This window comes from Haemaphysalis longicornis, unplaced genomic scaffold, assembly GCF_048455015.1.
Source record: "Haemaphysalis longicornis isolate Haplotype H1 unplaced genomic scaffold, Haemaphysalis longicornis Haplotype H1 scaffold_1, whole genome shotgun sequence".
Lineage (NCBI taxonomy): Eukaryota > Metazoa > Arthropoda > Arachnida > Ixodida > Ixodidae > Haemaphysalis > Haemaphysalis longicornis.
In genome coordinates, this window is record NW_027526203.1 from 325498143 (window position 1) to 325520278 (window position 22136).

General features: G+C 47.0%; 1 protein-coding gene across 1 annotated transcript in view; it reads right to left on the minus strand.

Annotated features, from left to right (window-relative positions):
• The window catches only part of LOC144151773 (protein qui-1), a 733079-nt gene that overhangs the window by 489027 nt on the left and 221916 nt on the right, over positions 1-22136 (minus strand). The window contains 1 exon segment of the mRNA XM_077682912.1: positions 19087-19141. The gene's annotated coding sequence lies outside the window, so the exon portion shown is untranslated.

The following is a 22136-nucleotide window of genomic DNA, read 5'->3' on the forward strand; positions in this document are numbered from 1 at the left end:
GAAAGTGGTAGAACATGAACCAACAGTTTTGGCCGGGAGGAAATACCATTGTTTTGTTTTGGCGAAATGGTAATTATCCAGGGAAAGAAGGCCACGGCTCGGGGGCGGGGAGACGGTTGTTAACGTGCCGTCCGATGCGCTAACTGGTGCAGCGGCGAAAGTTGCCGGCGCAGGCCTGCGCAGAATTTTCTTTTTTCGCTGACGCCTTTATTGCGGCCTCTACACACATTTCAGAGAGCTGGCTTCCTGATTGGCATCTGGCAAGGAGTGCACAGCCAAGGAGAGAAGTGGAAAGGGTAGAAGAAGCAGAAAACGATAAGGCTGGACCTACGCTCTCGGGCAACGGATGTGGAATCCGACGGTTCAGGAAATCCCGGAACCCTGCCAATGAGCGCGCGTAATGGGAGTGCGCGGCTTACCGGCTGAGCGAGACGTCCGGAGCTGAGTGGCCGTTCTTGCCTGGGCCGCGTCTTTCGTAGCTAGCTCAGCAAACTACATCACATTGCGATATCTAGGGACAAAAGTAAAAATATAAACACGCAGTTTTCACCCTGCGCTTAAAAGAAACTTGGACGACTTTTATCGTGGTATTGTAAAGGTTCGGGCTACCAGGCTGTCTGAGTCTCCTGCGCTAGCGGGCGGCAAGTTACTCGAGTTAAACCATTTACGGTGTACACAGCTTGGTACGCATGAATGGATAGATTTGCTTCCAATAGCACTTGGTATGCTGTCAAGTTTTGTCGACGGGATGAGGGCACCAGTGAATGGTTTGGGAATTAAAAAACAGTGGGAGAACGAAATGCAGTGTACAGATGCGGCGCAAACACATAGCAGTGATTAAGCTGCTAACTAGGAATGGGAAGATTAAAAATGCATTTGGCAAATGTATGTGCATTGTAAGACCAAGTATACCACAGCACAAAACTGAACCTCACGAAAAAAACACCGACTGCGAACAAGGCAGAGGGAAGTAAAGATGTTTAACACGAGCCTAGCTGCAGAACTAAATCAACCTATGGCGCCCACACCTAAGATCAACCTACAAGATTCTGTAAAAAATCAAGGCTATTCTGCCCTGCGAATACATATGAACAGCGGGACTGTAAATGTGGTTGTAATAAATCTTGTTGCAGAGACTTTATTGCATCACTCATTGTCGCTTTGTAACGACGGACACAATGGTTTTTTTTGTCGCTGTGATATCCATCGGCATGCCATATCGAAGCACGTACACCGCGGGGTGGCCGGTTGGGCTGGATCAGTGTGCAATTGCAATCTAGTTGCCTCCAACACGAAACCGCATAAACAGCTCCTCTTCGGGTGCCGACACGTCCACACTGATATCAATGGCTACGACCACAGCAGAAGTGCCATCGCAGCTCACCCACGGTCTGAGGGCAGTCGAGGCACACTAAGCACTTCCTAGGGGTTTCGAATGCGAAAGCATTAACGCGCAATTTCAAGACGAAGACGCGTTGCTTCTGTCCCGCGTTTTCGATGGGCTTCGGCATCTTGCCGGTTGACGTGATTTCTTTGAGCGCACGAATGGACGTAGCATGTAGCTTTCCCTGTGCCCCTCAAAAAGCCCGTAACATAGACGGACCACATCAGATCTGCAGTGTTGTCTTATCCCAGGGCTCTAGACTATTGCCTAGCGTTATGATTGCACTGACGATGCGATTCCCAGTCGCGATTAACGTTACTTTTTCTGCCTCACTCCGAGGGCAATGCAGCAGAAGCGTTCGGCATCTTGGCACAAGTGCCCCCGCACGATCTACACGACAAAGGTGATCGGCGTGTGCAGAAAAAAAAAAACTGTTTCTGTACGCCGGCTCTAGCAGAAGGCGATGGATTATCCCATTCACATACCACGGGCAGCTTGGTTCGGACCATACATAGAAACCGGGCAGCGAGGAGACGCAAAAAACAAACAAACAAACAAACAAACAAACAAACAAACAAACAAACAAACAAACAAACAAACAAACAAACAAACAAACAAACAAACAAACAAACAAACAAACAAACAAACAAACAAACAAACAAACAAACAAACAAACAAACAAACAAACAAACAAACAAACAAACAAACAAACAAACAAACAAACAAACAAACAAACAAACAAACAAACAAACAAACAAACAAACAAACAAACAAACAAACAAACAAACAAAAAACAAACAAACAAACAAACAAACAAACAAAAATAACAAACAAACAAACAAACAAATAAACAAACAAACAAACAGAACATATATTTGTGTGTGTGGACTGCACGGAGAAGATGAGTAGCAACGGGGCTGAATTGCTAACCAGTGGAGCAAGAAAAAAAATCAATTGCGCAAAACCAAAAAAAAAAAAACTCAATCTCCGCCTTTATTTTCCCCTGCCGACTCGAATTCCCTTAAGACGAAGAGGGAAACAAATAAACGAACGACCTTAACGAGAGTGTCATTATATATCAGGCAGACAAGCGATGTTTCGTCTCGCGCGCTTCACGATCCCAATTACAAATAGCTGCAATGAAGATCGAAGAAAAGCCTTTCTTTGTTGCTGGATGCGCGATCGCCAGGAACGCCATGAATTATTCAAAACAAGGCTGGGAGTTTACGTGATGTGCGCGCGCGCTCTGCTCTTGGAACATTAACACTAAAACCGATTGTGAAGGCTGAGAAAAAAATACAAGAAACAAAAGACGGACGCGTTAGTGCAGAGGAGAATATCGCATTTGCACCTGTGCCGGATCGGGCGAGAAATATGGCGCAAGAAAATCCCCACGAGAAACACAGAGAGCAAATAAAATGTTACCACGAACATTGTACAGCTTAACTATGGGTAAGAAGGAGTGAGGGCTAGACTTAGGCTGTTTGGTAGGCGCAGTAAAGGTCAAATACTCCAGTGGTTACACCCAGTGATATGGGAGGGAGGGGGGCGACAACAAGAATGCGAAGCACTGTCGTTTATTGCTTTGAGGCGGAAATGGAAGCATTGAACTCGGTTGTTTTTCTACTCTGCACTTGTTGAGGAATGAAGCAAAGCAAAAGGAGGGAGAATGATGGAACGGCAAATTTATTTAGTTTTTATTTTTTACTCTAAGGGCAGGGGGTCAGTACCGAGAGGAGTGGGAGGCTATGCACAAAAAGTGAAAATACTACAGAGGCCACGCAGCAGGAATCTAGTACACAGTTAAAATAGTTGCAGTAGGCAACAAAAACAGGAACTAAGAATAAAACGCAACGTACATAATTCCGTTACAAAATTAAACAGGAAACGCCACAACAGGATTGATAAATAAGTCGCAAAACAATCACGTAATAGCAAAGAGCGGAACACGCGTTAGATTACTTTGTCTAAATAGTAAAACTCTTGACTTCACATTTGTGTGTGCAAATTTTGTAGGACGGTCCGGGTCGCAAAATTCAGCCCCCCCCCCTCCCCCCCCCCCTCTCCCAATTCGTTCCCTAAGTATTATGAACTTCAAGCGACGAAAGTTGCCCCGCAAAATCTACAGACGGTGGTGACATTGCCGAGACCGCACCGAAACTCTCTTTAAACTTTTGACGAGAAGGGTGTTCGTGTTACAAGTTATGACTTGCGTACTTCGAATGTTCTGGTAGATCATATTGAAGGTGCGACGTGCGCTGAAGGCAATCAACCATTCACCCGCAGTTGGAAACTGTTCTTGCATTTCAACCTCTTATGTAATAAATATGCTGAAAAATAATTTAACACCTTTACCCGACCAGTCACTCCAAAAGCCATATAATAATAACCGGCAAGCCCGATAAACACATTGGCAACGCGGCGCCAAATCTCTCACTACACAATGCTTCTGAGCACCGGATTGGTTGCTGGCACAATAGAGGCCGGTGTTAATTGGCGTTTGCTCAGAAATGTGCAACGCCATAGCGATGAGGTGATTATTTCAAATATCGCTTGTACATCATTTACATCCCCTACAGGTGTACACATGCGTCCGCACTAACTCACAAAACACCCGTGCACATGTACACGCGCACAGCCACACACAGGCCCATGCACACACGCACACACGCACGCACTGCGGACAGCTCCCTGTAGTTCCCATGACGGCGGTTTTTAATATAATAAAAGAGGGTTTTACGCCACACAAAATGCAGCATTTCCAAAACTTTGCTGCCAATGTAGAAAATGTGACCCCAAAAGCTCGTAATCAGAGAACTGTGGAATTGTCCTACTTTTCTGAAACTGCCCACGTCCGTGGCGCTTGCGAAAGCCAAGCTTCGTCGAAGGTTGGACATCTTCGATGTCACTTCCGGGCCTTTTGCTCGATTCCATCATTTTGTTTAACCGATGACCTTTGTTATTTGTATTTTCTCCCAGCCGAGCGAGAGAGACATGCGGAAGACGCACAGTTCGCATTTCTTGCGATTTTGGAAAGCCACGGTTGCCTAGGCGATGGTTGTACAGCTTGTGTAGGGATACATCGGCTGTTATTCCGCAGAAATTCGCTTACTTCGCGGATTCTCTTCTAGTTTCACGCAGGTGTAAAAAAATACCACGAAAAGACCCATGCAACGCTCGCCAAGAGTGCGAGTAGCGTCACAAAGGCTTCTGTGCAGCCGCAGGACCACAGGCTGTCGACTTTAGTCCCGTAGGCAGCGTTTCCATGGCATGCCTGCATTACTGGAAAAGCATCTCCCCGCTAGACCCGGGCCTCTGTTTCTGGCTTCTTGTCTCCGCTAAGTTTCTCCTATACGGATTCCGCTTTAGGGCGCGCTTAGAGGGTGCTGCTTCGAAATTGCGCTTAGCCGTCCTGTCTAAAAGTTGTGTCTCTGACTCCGAAGGCTGAAGCATACGGGAATGTGCGCCCTTGCTAGAAATTTATAAAAGTTAGTTCTGGAAAAAAAAATACGGATGCAGGTAGAATCTTCGCAAACAGAGGTTTTCAATTCAAAATGTTCTGCACGTCTTTGCTTGGAGAATAGGTAGGCCTTATTGCTTGATGTACGCACCCCCGGTAGGATATATCGTGTCCTCGGCAAAAACTGTCTACTTTGAAACGAGCAGCATCAAGAGATTGAGCTCCGGAAAGACAGACGTCTCCACCTCTTCGCGGAGACGTACTCTTCGTAACCAAAACATCGATATGACAAATCGTTCCAAGAAAAAAGAACGTGCCTTCTAGGTTTAGCCTGAATTTTTTTTAATCCCAAGGTAATCATTTTGATATTGGTAGCTGTGCTGCAATTTTTTGCCGGTTTTTTTTTTCGCCAGCTTTCATCCTCATTGTTCAATGGCGGTAGCAACAGAGCCTTAAGACGGAGTGCTGAAAGAGCAGGGTTGCTAGTAGCACGAATAGGAGTTGTGTGATAATTGTTTTAATACAAGGTTGTGTTGTTATATTTGATGTGATATAAGGCGTCATTTACAGCAATACATAGTGCAGTGCCGTTATTTAGACTTTTTAGCTTTCCCGAGGCTTCACGGGCGCTAAATGCCTTCTACGTTTCCTCTGAGCAGGGGTCAACATTGCGCGTGTCTTCAGCCCATCGTGAATGAGGTCACGGATATTGTAAAATAAATGCTGGTGGCCGTAGAATTAGGCTACAAGGTCCTATTCTATTCTCGCAGAGTGACATAAGAGTCAGTGATGGCACAGGATTTGTGGGCGGTGATAGACGAGGAGACATTAGAGAGTTTCAGCATAGCGGCTACCGGAGGCTCACGCTACGACGGCGGGTTACCGGGGCCCGACTGCGCAGGCGCGCAGTCGGGCCCCGGTAACGCGGACACGACTGCGCGCGTTACGACACGAAACCACGGACACGAAAAATTACTATTTGTTAAACGTCTTCGCTGTTAAAAAGAAACATTTGTTTCGTCAAGCACAAGACAAATCGCCCGCTCATTGGCTCACATATCAAGCCATTCTTTCTGACTATCGTTTCGCTCTCAAGGAATGCATGCATCTTTTTCTTAATTACACACTCCCCTCACTCCTTGGAACACACTCTCATAAACTTTGGAAAACCGTCAAGCTTAGAAAAGAAGAATATTTCGCTTACGAATTCAGGCGGACAGCAATTTTGTTGTGAATATTGTTGCGCTGTATGAATGACCATGTTGTTACTTCTGTTTTATATTCCTGTGTATTGCGTTGTCGCAAACGCCTCGTGGCGATTTTTCGCCTATGCTTTCCGTGATCCCTGATGCCGTCAGAGTCCAGCATGTCATTCGTAGTTTTAAAATACTCTCTTTTTCTGGTGGGGATAAAATCAACCCAGAGTTCTTAAAAAAATTAATGTTGTTGATAAATTTTTACACTTAGTTTTTTCGCAATCTATTCAGTGCTATACCTTGCCGTTCGACTGGAAAGCCGAGAAGGTGGCCCCTTTGCGAAGGTGCGGTAACACTCAGTATCATCTCATTCACAGACCAATTGTACCAACGAGTGCCCTTTGAAACTATTAGAACATATAATTTACTCACATTTTGTGTAAATTCCTCGAAACCAACTCTTTGTTTAGTCCATGCTATCACGTATTCCTAAAAGATTTTTCATGGGGAACCCCATTCGTATATTTTACTAGCGATAGCATCTTCCTCTTGACGAAGGCTCACTCGTACACTACAACTTTCTTGATTTTTAAAGGCTTTTGACACAGTACCCCACCAATCTATTCACGTCAAAAAATGTATTTTGACTAACCCTTCTCAGTTTCTAATCGCCAACCACTATGACTCACCTCTTTCTGGAGTAAAATATGGCATCCGCCTAGGATCAGTTCTAGACCCTTTACACTTCTTAATAATGATCCACCTGACCGCATTAACCCTTCTTTAAGGCTATTTGTACATTATTGCGTTCTTGAGAGCGAAAAAAAATTTGATAACTCGCTCCTTCAAACTGACCTGCATACCCTCTCAAACTGGTGCAATAAATGGCTAATGAGTCTTAACTCTAATACATATAAAGACATGTTAACATTCCGACGATCTACTTCTTCCTCGTGTGGCTATAGCACTAACGGAGTTCCCTCCAGCATTTCTCGACTGATAAGTACCTCGGCGTGTACATTACAGATATCCTGTCTTGGTACACCATATTTGTTATCTATATTCACAGTAATGAGTATGGAATGAATGAGCCGTAACTTTAATAATGTGCTGCTGCCTCTCAAAGTTTACTACACCAATCACTAATTCGCCCAAAGCTTCAGTACGCTTGCGCTACCGCCTCCATCTCAACCGCCTCCATCGGAGACTGCGGCGTTTTGGCTTCCAACTCAGTGGTGAGAACAGCGGAATCAGGAGCGGGAGGATTATGGCGCTTCTCAATCTGGGCTAAAACAGGTCAATAACATCGGCAAGAACCCAGTTATGATTCCAGCGTTAACAAAGGCTTTTTGTTCCATTTTATCTCCCTCAGTCTGTAGAAAGTCCGCCATTGTGTGCTCGTATCCTCATAACAGTAGTAATTTTTTTGAAATGTTTGTTGTACTTAGTCAATGACATCTTTCTGGTCGAACGTGCACAGAAGAGCTGCCAATCCTGTCTCTTTTTGCTTGATTAAACGCCCCACAACCGACAGCGCGAGAACAGGCTGCCGAAGAAAGCCGCCACGGCCTCGTTAGCCTCGTGCTCTAAGGCCAGGCCGTCAAGCAGCGCTTGAAAAGCTTCTCAGGGCTCATTAAAATTTACAAGCCCCTGCGGAGAGGTACTTTGCTTTTACTGAAACGTTTCTTGGTTTTTGTGGGTTTTTTTTTTTTTTTTGGGGGGGGGGGGGTAAAGTTGTGTAAAGCTTCGACTTGTTCCTTACGGAGCCCTGATCGATAAGACACCGTTGAAGAACTAAATTTAACGTACATGACGTCGCCAAGCACACTTTGTAACGAAAAATTTTACTACAGTGACGCTGTCCTCTTTTGAATAATAAAACAGTTACATCTCTTTGCGCGGGCACGGCGCTGTTCTCTTGCACGGGCACGGCACTGTTCAGAACTTTTAAATATGGTGCCTCTATGAAATGTCAGGCCTCGAGCTGTGCCCTAGCTTCTCGCATATTTTCGTTCACGTCCAGGGCAGAACACTGAGGCAGTCAGCGACAACGAGCCATGATTCTTCTTGCGGAAGAGTACGACGCATAGGTCTTAATCTGACCAGAAATAAAGTTTTTTCTCTCTCTCTCTCTCAACAGCAGGGTATCAGTTATCAAAATATTACTGCGTGTGCAATAAATAAGGCATGCCCGCAAAAATGTACGATGCCGATCCGTGAACGGTGAGTGACAGCAAGAAAAGAGAACGACAGAGCGCGTGTGGGCGCGTGTGGGCTGCGATAGCGTTGTGCTCGCACCACTGTCTCTGCCCGACGTGTTCGTCGTTTCTCTAAGCGTCCCGTCAACGCGTGTGCGCGCTGTAAAGTTAACGAGACGGGAGAGCAGGGCAAGCAGGCGGTGAAAGAGGATGGAATGGAATGAAGGCGACGAAATGCCGATACTCGTGGACAACAAAAGGAGCAACATGCTGCCAGTGTTGTCGATAAACCGAGAAAACACAGCCACTGAAAACGGTGACAACGCAAAGCAGGGTTGCCGCGGTGTGGGAGGTGTGCGCAAGAAACGCCGTGTTGCGGGCCACTAGAGCCCACGCAAGGCGGGCGCATCGGGCCAATCCTGATGTTCACGACATAGAGGGAAGGCTGTTCATTCATTCCCAATGATCCACCCATCAATCCTCCTAATGTAAGTTCAATGGGTATCTTTTGAAGATCCATGGAGATCCATTGGCGGGAAAGAGAGCAAGGGCGGACAGATGCGCAGACAATGGTTCTTTCTACATGTGTCCTCCATCTGCATCGGCGCAACTTTTTATTTTATTTTTTAAAGTAATTTGTAGTGGTTTCTCAATGTTGCCTTCGTATGGGTTATTACACAACACCACCTCCACCGCTGCACTGAAGGCTTGGGCCTTGGATACATTCGCCGTGAAGTTTTTCGAGAAGGTGCCGTACTTGCGTCACTGGGCGCTTCCGCGTGCTGCAATCATCCGTATTCCTCTTAGTGCGCCCATTTTGTTTGCCTCTTAAGTGGTCATGCGCTGGAGCACTTGCCCGCCGCGAGCTCGGAATTATCGCTCATGTCTTCAGCGGCCGTACTCCTTGCGAATTGGTTGAGTCAGGCATGCAAACTGATTTTCTTAAAAGCGGCGTCGTTTTTAAGAACGCACTCTTGCGGTTTAGCAATGCCCGTGGCCGCGTGCTCCGGCTGCGGCGGTTGTGGCGCCCTGCCCCAGGTGAGCCCCCACTTCGCCACCGCCACTGTAAACGACGTCCGTAGCGGAATGCCCCGGCAGCAGCGCACTATCGGAACGACATCGCAGCACCCGCTCGACAGGGTAAGCGTCCTTTGAATATGACGATAGATAGCCCGGGAATTGGTCATGTTCCATCAGCCCTTCCGTTTTGCGGAGAAACAAACGACGAATGAGAATTACAGCGTTGCTGGTCTTTGGGGCTGGTAACAAGGAAATAGCTTCACTCCAATGGTCATCGCATGGGTTTTGAATGTTGTGGAAGTTAATAAAACTAACGAAGTGAGACTTAGTTTACCGTCGACGATGTCCCGAGCATTTTAACGCACGAAACGCTCTCGAGGAGTGGGGTCTCCATTGGTCGCGCCCTGCACAACTCTCCGTGCGAAACTGCCCACCGCAATACTACGGCGCTATCAGGCATGACCGTGCGAGCATTGCAGCACAAAGTGAATAAAGAAGGCGTAAAGTAGGATAGTTTAAGAAAATGCGGTCGTCGCCCTACCTGTGGTCTGCTTCGAACGCAGCTTCCTCGTTTTTATCAAATAAGGTGAAATGAGGGCAACGGCCAGAAAGTTGAGCAGCCAGGTTTGCGCGAGCGAACGTTTCAGAAAGAATGCCCCAAAGGAACGTAATGAATGTGGCGTTTATTTGTCAGCCGCGCGTGGGCACGAGGCCGCCGAACTCCTCCGGCTTCCTGCGGTGCGCTGAGTGTGGCTGCCAGCGAGCGGGCCCGCAATCAGAGGAAGGCAAACACGGGGCCCCGGTGCGATACGTTCGGCAAAGAGCAATTTGAATAACGGAGAGATAGCGACGAGCCGCGGCGGCCGAGAGTGCTCGGGTCAGTGAGGACGACCGGGTGGCCGGGCCGGGTGAGGACGCCCGGGGAAGGGAAGGAGTCGGCGGCGCTGTGCACACTAATGGGAACGAACCGCACGGGAGATGCCGCAGAGTGCGTCGTGCTCGACAACGATTTTCGATACGCCACAGTGTTTCGGAGCTGCCGCCGCCGCCTCGTCGGCCGCAGCCCCGACTCTTCTGTCAGCAGGACGAGTTCTTTGTACAAATGAGAGCTCAGCCTTGAACAACTGCTCGGATTCAGTTTCCTCTGGTACGCGTGACCACCTAACGGCGCCCTTACATATCGACTCCGGTGGAAGTCGGTCTAAGGCTGTGCTCTCAGATGCTATTATGTTCCAGGTACGATGAAAGCCGAAGCCTTTCAGTGATGGCAATTTAATAAAGCGTTGCCTTTAACGAGATCGTAACAAAAAATGATCGAGTAGTGCCTGTACCATACACTTCCCTCATACTTGTTTCGTGCGTCATGGCTTTCCTGGTAGCTCATATTTCATTTTCTTCCAATCCATATAGTTTGGGTCACCTAATGAGGATAAAAAATGCCCTCATAGTCAACGAACAATTATTTTTAAGGAATACAGTTTGCCTTGAAGCTTGATTTATTGATGCTTAATTCGTTATCACACTTTTCTCTAAATCTGCGATTTGTTCTTTGTTTTTAGGCAGCAAATGAAAGATGTTGGTTCTAAATCAAGTGGATACAGGGGAGGGAAAGTGCGTTGTACTTCAAAATGAATACACACACATAGAAGTCTTCTCCCTCCCAGAAGTGTGCGATGGGGCTGTTCCGATTATAGTTATTAAAGGTAAGGCAAGCCAAAAAAGTTTCGCGAAAAGAAAAAAATACGCAGATGATGTACAGCTATTGTAAGCGTCATTTTTGGGCGTATAGCAAGAATAGTTGGTAATTATCCCTGTACCAGTAAATACAACGTACACTGGATAAGAGAGAGAGCCCATATTTTCCATTCTCCAAGAACCATGTCATTCATATACTACCCTCCAAGCGAGCCCTGCAACGTTTACACCATGGAGTTCCCACAGACAGAATGTGTCAACGCTTCCTATTACTCTACCAGCAGCTCAACGAAAACGACCTTGCTGTTCGCTTTCAGTAGCTCCCTTCACATGGAGGGGTTTTAGGGAACGAAGCCGTGGACAGGTTACGAAGCACTTTCAAATTCTTGCTTCCTAAAAGTGGTGCCACACGAACGGCGCATTTTAAAGCGGACCGTCGCGGATCCTTTCAAGTCCCTTTGGCGCTGACCTTTCCAGCAATGCGTTCCTAAGGGAATGAAAAGGGCTCAGGCGTCATTTGCGTGCCGTATTCGGACGAATTGAGCACAGTTTCCAGCGTGGCTTTAAAAGCTGACGCTCAACTCATCGCCAATGTGTCCGACCTGTGGGGTACCAAGCGACGTCAGACATCTCCTCATGGACTGTCCGGAACATGCGGTGGAGCGGCCAGCCTTGTGGAGAGCCACTCCGCATGCCTCTCTGGACGACGTTCTTTTGCCGGAAGGGCACTGGGTTACTAGTTGGGACATACTGCGCCTGGTCCTCCAGTTTTTGAAGGACACAAACCTATGGGACTCGTGGTGATTGGTTGAATATAGTTTTGTTCTTCTATTCCGGAGCAATTGCCGGCACCCTGTGCAAGGTTAGGTCCGCTTGTCCTCTAATAACAATTCACTTCACACATTCTACCTTAATTCGTGTTAGGTACACGTGGTTTGACTATTTATTCTCTTGAATAAATTCTCTTGAATTCTTTTGAATTCTCTTGAACGTGGTTTACTTGGATTGTTTTCGTCACCCAAGCAAGCAATCGCCTCCCCGAACTCAAACAAGCGAGAAGAAGTTTCGAACAAGGAAACCTATTCGTAAGATAAATTGGTCACTGCCGCATTAGCCGGATGCGATAACTAAATCTTCACAATTCGAGATTAGTGCTACAAAAAAGCGAGCCGTTTCATAAACGCCGAAGCTGTGGTAATCCGAAAAGCTACCGCATTTTAGGACTCGCAGTTAACGGCGTTTCATTGTATCTCAGAGACAGAATCTCGGTGCTTTTTACTCGAGATAGAAGCTATCAGAGCAAAACCTGGGTCGAACGTTTGCGTGAATCCGATAGGTGGCGCTGCAATTCTGACTGAATTGAGCTACGTGCACTCCCGGCTATTTTTAGCGTAATAATAAACAAAAAGGAAAACAGTGCAGCAAAGAGGCGTCATATCGTTCCCGCGCGCCCTCCTACCTTATTCCTTCAGCGATAACAATAAAGGCAAAACTGTAAAACAAGTCTCCAGCGTCAATGCAAAAAGTAAATCAATTCTGAACGGGCCAGCACGGCGCGCCGCCCTTCCGTGGGCCTTTCATGCATCTCCGCCCGTTCCCTGGATGATACGAGCCGACCCGTGCACAATGGTGCGCCTCGGGTCGAGCTCGCCGCGTGAATAGGAGGAACAATGACCGCGGCGGCACAATCGCAGTCAGCGGATATTGAACATCGAATATAGCTAACGTGAATCACGAAACAAAGAGCTCCGCTCAATCGCGTTCCGACCGGGAGACGTACAGTTGGTACGGACCAAGGGTAACCTTTCTAAACCTGCGCACTTTCGGCCCACGTGCGCCGGCCTCCTGTTTCTTTCACTTATGCCTTGGTCGGGCATTGGGAAACGAACAAAAAGACGAGAACGAACGAAAAGATTGCCTATTAGAGAAATAAAAACTGGCCAAGCGATGGCACTGGATTTTTTGGCGACCGTTGGCCGGGACCTTGTGCAATTCATTGTAATTACAAACAGAAAGCAAAACATAATGTTTAAACTTGATGTTCGACTGTACACGACGGACCCAGATATGCAAGCTAAGTGTGAGTAGCAGCATTGAAAGACTGACAAGCATACAACGATTGGTTCAGCATTTTCTTTTTCTGCCAAAGTGCTTGCGGCGAACCTTCAACATAGCAGTGTTAAGCAGCTGAATTCCGTGTCTGGAAATAAAAGGTATCCACAGTGTTGGTTTCAGGAAAAGGGAGGCACTTGTGCTCCCATACTTTATACGCAGGGCTTAATTAACCGAAACCAAATTCCACCGCGGTGTCCAGGGACAGGAATGATCTGCCCTTTGTTCCGTTTCTCCCAATTTCCTTTGGTGCTCATGGGACCCTAGCGCTCTGACACAAAATAATAATAGTACGCGAGAAACATTATTTCATTTTCTCTTTCTCGACAGAGTGCCAATATTATCTCGAAAGTATTTGCAGCATCTTTTTTTTATACTTCTGTTCACTACGGAATCTATCCGCAGGCACTGCATATACGTCCAGCTCGCAAGTCTCCGTTTTGTCCTTAATTTTTGTACAATATTAATAGAGTGCAAGCCGTGACGTGTCCTCAGTGTTCAGTACCTAATTTACATGTAATGTGTGTTTATGTTACTTAGCAATCCTTCAAGAACTAAATGGCACAAATTACCCCTTCCAGCGTCTTGCTCACACTCGACGCGCTACTCCACAACAAACATCTCGTTCGTTCAACTATGACCAGTGAGAGGCCAGTCTCGGTGCCTTCAAAAAGACACTACTTTGAATTGCCTTAATTTGGGGAGTTTGTGTCATTCCCTCCGACCCTTCACAAGACGCCTAGACATGCGCCTCGAGTTTGCGCTGGGCAAATGTATTCAAGTCGCCTCAAGGAGTGGTGTATAACTCCAAGGCGGTTCCACTCGAGAACGCCGCCAATACACCTGTGTATACACACATGCACGGCCTCTTCTCTCTCTGCGCGCCCTACGCTCAGCGTATTGGGCATGGGCGCAGCGAGCCCGAGGTCCCATCTGCGCGCCCCTCTCACAGTTGCCAACAGGGTTACGCCGCTCTGAAGGGCGGGCCGGCCGATACACGCAGAGGCAGGATGTGCAGACCGCTATCGAGCGAGAAATTAACGTGCCAGCTCCACGCCTCTCACGCCAACGTTTCCCAGGCGCGCGCTTCAAAGCTTCTCTCCCCATTCCCTTCTCCCGCAGGCGCTTCGACATCTCATGCTGGAACCGACTGGAACAGTTCTCGTCGGCTGGAGAGGGCACCGAGAAATTGGGCAGATAGAGCGAGAGCCCGCACTCAGGAAAACCGCCCTGAGCGCAGACACTTCGCGTGTTTAGTAATTGCCGTAGTGAAAAGTGTGATGCCTAATACTGGTTGTGCAAACACGGTGTAACATTGCGCACGGTTAGAGGGTAATGCGTTCTGGAACAGCAGATGCCGCTATGTGGGCTCTAGGTTCTGACTGACCATTAGCAACACCTGCTAACGAGCGGGAGTTCCCTTTCTCAGCTGGTAAGGGCAATCGAAGGTATAATACTAATACTAATACTAATACTAATACTAATACTACTACTACTACTAATAATAATAATAATCATAATAATAATAATAATAATAATAATAAGTAATGTTAAAGCATCAGGGCGCAAGCGGATCGCGAAACAAAGTGTCTCGTCTCAAGCGGCTAGATGAGAACTTGCCTCTCGACAACGTCGGGAGGCAAAAGCGAAGTGTCGTAACCGTCAATAAAGTGACTCTCTACCTCCCTCTCTCCCTCTCTCTCTCTCTCTCTCTCTCTCTCTCTCTCTCTCTGAGAGAGAGCGCCGTGTTTAGATGCGTATGATGGCTTTCGCAATTAAAATACCGAAGGGTTTGCTTTAGCACAACGGGTTGAATGAACACTTATATGTCCCTACAAGACTTTTTTCGACTTTTTGTTTTCAAAATATGGAATGACCTTAAAACATATTCAACCAGCGCTTCCAATACTTAAATTAACTGGCAGAAAGTACCAAGGCCAAATATTACTGCTCCAAGCCCATCGGATAAATTATAAACTGGCTCAAGATTTCTTTCTTTTTTGGTCTGAGCATTCTTTGCGCGCTTGAACGACGTCGCTCCAGTCGTATCACGGATGTTGGTGGACTCTGTTTCAGTAGCCGCACTAGACAGGTGCTGTAGAAATGAAAAGAAAAAAAAAAGGACGCAATCTCGCCCTGCGAAAGTGGATGTCCAGCGCAGCTGTTGTAAACTGGGCAAGGTACAGATGCCGTCAAAAGTAATTGGAGCACGGGAGCTGTGTCCAAGCCGCATAGGAGCGCCGTGTAGCTGCACTGGCGGTAAACTACAGGAGCAGAACACGCATGCGCGCCTGCCGACGCAGATAGCCCTTCTATGAATCTCAACCCACTTCTTTTAAGGTGGCTTCGAGCGTTGTTCGCGACATACTGGTCTCAGCATTGGCGCTGATAGCAGACCCACCAAAAATATTAGAAAAGAAAAATTGTCACTTCAGATCCCTGCGATTGCGACGCTTCTCTGGCAGCTCGCGTGCGCTGAAAGTGTATGATCGACGCTGCCAGATGCCGCCTCCGCAATCAGCGCCATCGCCGAGACCAGTATGCTGCGAAGAAGCTACGTTAAAATAAGCGGGTTCAGAAGTATAGATGGGCTATCACCGTCAAATGGCGCGCATGCGTGTTCTGCTCCTTTCGTTTACCGCCGGTGTAACTACACGGCGCTCCGATGCGGTTCGGTCGCAGCTCCCGTGCTCCAATTACTTATGGCGGCACCTGTGCAGCTGTTGAAAACTGGCAAGCTGTTGTAAACCGGGCCTTGCAAACCGGACAAGTGCAAGCAAGCGACAATCCCGTTGTGTTGGCGGGCTTGTCGCTTGCACTCGTCTTCTCTGGCTGCAAATGCTGGTCCCGACGCATGCGCTCGGTGTCTTGGGCGATAACTACGGGGCCCTGCCTAAACAGGCGCATGCACTAGCCCTCTAATGACGTCAACCCCTCTCCCCTTTCTACAGCAGCAGCAAACCTGCGCAAAGGCTTCTAAATCACTTGGTTATCTGCGACAAAATGCACGATGCGCACCAGCTCTTGTCCGCAAAAATACGTATCTAACTTTATTCGTCCACAGCTATTCGCGACAGCAATCTGGTACCCTTACCAAAACTACCTAATCGTCCTGCTGGAATCTATTCAAAACAGAGCCGCAAGATTTATTACACGCAAGCATGACCGTCATCTTAGCGTTACCCAAATCAAACAAGAGTTATTACTTCGGCCGCTAGATACCCGCCGCCCTATCGCGCTATTATGCCTTTTCCATCAGTACATAGTTTGCATCAGACAAAACCCGCTGCCTCTTTACGCTCCATTAAATACGTCACGACGCCTTCATAATAGTCATAGTTTCACGCGCATTTTTGGCAAGACGCTTGCTTTCAATTCATCGGCATTGCCTCGAGCAACCATGCACTGGAATGATCTTCCTAACCGAATTGCATCCATACTTAGTCATGATGGCTTTACCGAAAATCTGCACCGACATTTTTCTTAGTAATTGTGTAATGATGAATTGCCAGAATAATATTGTTACTGTTTATGGATGTTTTCTTCTTGCATTTGAGTGTTTTCTGTTGCTTTAGACTCCGCAAAAACCTGTGCGTTTGTAATAAATAAATAAATAAATAAATAAATAAATAAATAAATAAATAAATAAATAAATAAATAAATAAATAAATAAATAAATAAATAAATAAATAAATAAATAAATAAATAAATAAATAAATAAATAAATAAATAAATAAATAAATAAATAAATAAATAAATAAATAAATAAATAAATAAATAAATAAATAAATAAATAAATAAATAAATAAATAAATAAATAAATAAATAAATAAATAAAACCAGAGCGCGAAGCGAATTCGCTGCATGGAGGAAGTGAGGAAGCGCGAAAAAAGACACGCCGATAAAGCTCTCCCTTTTCCACCCTTCAACTTGCGGAGACAGCCGCGAAGAAAAGAGAAAAAAAAAAAGCAAGAGCGAGTTTTGTGGGCGCTCTGCTCTGGAGGAGAGGCGCAAAACTAGGAGAATAAAAAAGTAAAAAAAAACCGACGACGGAGACTTCCTATTAGCGAATGTAGCAGATCTCCTGACAAATGCTGTTTCTCAGCGGGAGCGCAGGAGTCCGCGTCGGTTCGCGTCGCGAGTCCCACCGCGTCACCACCGAGAAAGCGAGGAGTTCCGTCTCTGTCTCTGCTGCGTTGTCGCCTGGGTTAGGGGGTGTACGCTCTCCATCGGCACTTCGGCTGGATAAAACCAGGCAAGAGCACTTGAAGGCAGTCTCATATCAAGGTGCGCACTCAAATAAGTGATTTTTTTTTGTCTTTTTCCTCCATCGTAAGTCTACTTCGTTCACCATACTGAAGAAGGTATTTGCATGAATTTGGGCGTATTGCGATTCTTTTTTTGGGGGGATTGCTTCTGATAAGACGAACAAATTATCATGGTGCTTCGAGTTCGTATCCGCGGGAGTTCACTGTATTCCAGATAATGGAGAAAACATAAACCAGTGGCGACTCCTCAGCCACTTTCCGGCGATTTCTTTATGACGTCACAGAATCTCGTCTTTGGGATTGGCGGCGGCCAACCTACGCCTCCGCCAAGAAACATGACTGGGCGATTCTAGTGGGGCTTCTAGTGCTGTTCAATCGTGTCATTCGACTGCTAACGTGCAATTAACACACTGACAACTGTTCTTACTGCTGGCCCTTATCACGACACCACAGCGTAAAGTATGAAAGTTTTTCAATATTTCTTAGAGTTTTTTTCCGGTTAGAAAAGAGTATTTTGTGGCTGGAATGGAGCTTGTTCTGTATAATTGAACAAATTGTCAAGTAGAACAAAGTTGTATTTTGTCTTCATGGGCGCTTTAAGGCGAAAGCGTTAGGTCGTTACGTTTCAAGCACGCGCTCGGCGAGGTACAGAAAATCGGTGGTATAAAAATTGTTGAAGCTGTTGTCGGAGTGAACGCGAGCCTGGGATAGCGCGCTTGAAGGGAAACAGCAGTGCGGGAGGAGGGTCGCAGGAGGGCTCAGAGAAAGGGCGGCGCAAAGGGCACCAAACAAGGGGAAGCAGCAGCGCTGGAGATGGGTAGGCCGCTGCCGCCATATAATATGAGCCGCCTTCAGAGGTCAAGGTGCCGACAAGAGGTGAACAGGAGGCTCGTGGAGATGGCGAGCGAGCGGAACGAGCTGGCGAGGGTGCTGTTCATGCCGGGGCTGGTCGGGCGCCGGCGCAAAGTTGAACAGAATGTTCAACAGCATATGCATGAAGGTCCAACTAGGTTCTGCACTTCGCATTCTTAGAAATTTATAAGCAGCACCCTAATTACTTTGGTTCCACCGATTTCCTGCGCCGCACAATGCACGCGCTTGAAACATTGAAATCTAAGGCTCTCGCCTCACGGGGCGATAGAAACCAAACGGCAATTGTTGAAGTGGCCAAGGATCTGGAACACGTAGTTCGCTAAAGAAACGGATTCCGCATCTCCATCATACGGCCAAACTATTTATTGTTGCTGTTGATCATCGTCCCAACAGCCAATGACCGGATTTCGCTCTATCCTACGCAAGTCGCTATTTTTCTGTTCGCTGTTGAATGGTTACTTTACTCGTTCCGCTTTTGAAAATTTCTGACGCATTTCGAGCAGAAAGAAGTTACCTGTATTTCTTCGACGGTGGTCCAAGGCTTTCAAATCTGCCCATTTTCAATGTTGTGTAAGTCGCCATCCCTGTGCCCCATACATTCTTTATCAGTTGAGATTTCCTCTAGTTAGCTACATTTATTTATTGAATTTATTTATTGATACTGCAATCCCACATTGGGATTTTGGCAGGAGGGTACAAATGATGAGGTGATCACAAAAAAGGCAAACAACAAATACATAGGTACATAAGGAAAAAAGAATAAATGGCATAATTTCAGCACTAAGTTAAAAATGATGTAAACAAGGTAAGTGAAGGCTGTTGTACTTGGGTGTTAGTAACATCTACCGAACATCTACCGAATAGTTGGGATGTCCATTACCTGTTGATGCCGGTGACGCTGGTGGTAGCGGCAGCGGACTGCGTCCAGGGTACCACTGCGAATGGTGAAAAAGAAAAGGCACATGTGATCATCGCTCTCGTTCGATAGCGGGCTCGACTGACCCCAGTTTTCACTGTAAGTTTAGAAGATAATGCATGCTACTATATCGTTCATAGTAGTCGCAATCTTTAACAGTTACAGGCGGTCACCAGTAGAAGCAAATGGTTGGAGACGAATTCGTATGCGGCCTGCAGCCCTAGTTCCCACTTGCTTGGGGCACCGTTCCACACACCTGCGAGAAACAAAATGGTCCGCGAGGCTTAGATAGGTGCCCCATGAACCGTACATTTTAAAATATAGCAGGCGCAGTTGCTCGCCTGCAATTATTTTGACGGAAGCGCATTTGATAATGCTATCGGGTTTCAACCTGCAACACAGTCAAAGTTCCAGTCGGTAAACCTCGCTTTCTACGACGCCTTTGCAACTTCTAGACTCATCATACCTTCAGAAGAATCTCTATAGAGTTTCCACATTTGTGAGTATTTGGAAGCAAATACCAATTAACATAACCAGAACTCCCATAACGTTCATAAGTTCATGCTTCCGGGAAATGCCCGCTGCGTACCTGCCCCCTGTGTAACAGAAGAATACTAGCCGTTCAAACTTTTTCCACACGCCTATGCGCAAGCATGAAGAAACATGCATACTGTGTGATAATGAAATGGCGTGTCTGGGGAGTACGCCGCCATCGTGGGTGGTGTTTTAGAAATGTTTACTTCATTTGGTAAGTTTTACGGCACTTTTGTGCATGTACAGGCGGGGACTTAATTTTGCAGACCACGCGAGCTGGCAAAAGCCACCGATGCGCGCTCTGGAGGCCCGGCGCCTGTTCTCGAGACCGGCGCGGGGCGCATGCGCGTCCAGTTTTACTCGCAGGCACGCCGATTTCCTCGTTCCCTGCAGCGGTGCTGAGATGGTCACTGAAGCACCGCAGAGCGACGCATTTGTAGCATTCTTTTCTTTCCGATGGCACATTTGGGACCTAATGCGACGATTGCACGGGTTTCGGCGCAAGTGCTCCTCGCGTCCTGATAAACACTTGCGTGGAATGTTTTATTTGTTTGTTTTGGGCTTTATCGTTTACGGATGATGAGAATAGCGGCTTGAGAACGGCGTAGCCAAATCAAGCGCGTATACGACCCATTGGACCACAGACGTCCATCTAACATCCGTCTGACATCCGGTGTCGGACATTCGGAAGTCTGTCAGATATCCGCAGAAAGCCGGCGGAAGCCTGCTTTCGAGCTGAAATATATGTTCAGTGGCCAAATAGTTTACGAAATATACAACATGAATAAAGGTTCGCTTTTCGTATAGCTAACATTTCGTTGTCCGCAGCGCGATACCGTGTGACTGTGCTCCGTACGCGCTTGATTTGGCTACGCCATTCGCAAGCCGCTAGTCTCACCTTCTATAAACAATAAAGCCCACAACAAACTAAAACATTCCACGCAAGTGTTTATCAGGACGCGAGGAGAACTTGTGCCAAAGCCCGTGCAATCGTCACATTAGGCCCCAAATGTGCCATCGGAAAGAAAGGAATGCTACAAACGCGTCGCTCTGCGGTGCTTCTGTGACCATCCCAGCACCGCTGCAGGGAGCGAGGAAATCGGCATGCCTGCGAGTAAAACTGGACGCGCATGCGCCCCGCGCCGGTCTCGAAAACAGGCGCCGGGCCTCCAGAGCGCGCATCGGTGGCTTTTGCCAGCTCGCGTGGTCTGCAAAATTAAGTCCCCGCCTGTACCTTTGTTATGGCTGATTTTTCAGCTTTGTTAGCATGAATAGACGCATGTTATATTCAATATACTCTTCAACTGTTAGTTCATCAATCACACCGAGTTTCCATTCCGGCTTTCTAGGCATGTGCACGCTACGAACTTGTTCGCGCCGGGGCTAGTTCGTGGCTCCAATTGTGCATCATATTAAGCTATACCGATAAAATTCAAGTAAGCTCAGCAGTCGTTTATCCACCCCTGCTAGTGTACAAAGAGAAATATAAAAATCTCCACACCAAACTTGCAGGAGCCGATAATAGCCACCCTTATGCGCCCTGCGCGTAGTACGTAATGCGGTATCGTCCAGCAACGAAAAGAGACAATCCAAATAATTTGAACAAAGGTGATAAACACGCCGAAATTAATACCGCAAGAGATCCATAATGGTCTTAGCGACTTTCTTAAAAGGGCATGATAAGCGCATTCATTTATTTGTGCGTGAAAGCCACAGGCACGTACGTACAGGGAGAGTTCGAAGAAATATGAACTAATGGTTTCCGCTCCGTTGGCCAGGACAACTGGGAGTGCTAACTCAATAGTATAGGCTTCGTGGCCTTGCGTGGAACAGCTTGTTTTGTTGCGTTCAAAGTCTTATATAAAGCCCAGAAAACATTATTGAGTTTTTATTTTTTAGCAGCGCCCAGCAAGCGTGTCAAACAGCTTGTCAACTTGCGCAGCTAAGAAAACTTTCAGAAATGTTGATTTTTAGCACTATAACGCGAGGTGCCTCACCTCGTAAAATCGGGTCTGCCGTTCTGTGGGAGTGCGAATCCTGCCAATAAAGGTCCCAAAGCGGAATAATGTCGCGCGAGCATTAAACAGCGTTGTTAAGCAACGCCCAGGGGCGTCGGCTGGGCTAAGAACAGTGCTGCTGCATGTGCCAATGGAGAGCTCGGTAGCTACACAGGACGCTCACTGAACGTCAGTATGGAGAGGAGATTAGCGCATGCCTAGCGGAGTTCCGGCCTGCGTGGCCTTATATGGTCGTGTTGGTGGGGCGTATCGCCTGTATGGCCATGATCGCCTCTTAATGCGTCAGAAAATGGACGGGAGACCGATATCGATGCTCAGTGTCGGGCTCGTCGAGCCGAAGAAAAAAAGCGTAAATGACGCCAAGGTCAACGTGCGTCCTTTGAACCCGAAGAGGGGGCTAGAGTTACAAAAAGAGAAAAGAAAACAGAATAACCAAGAACAACCAAGCAGCGCTCTCCCGCT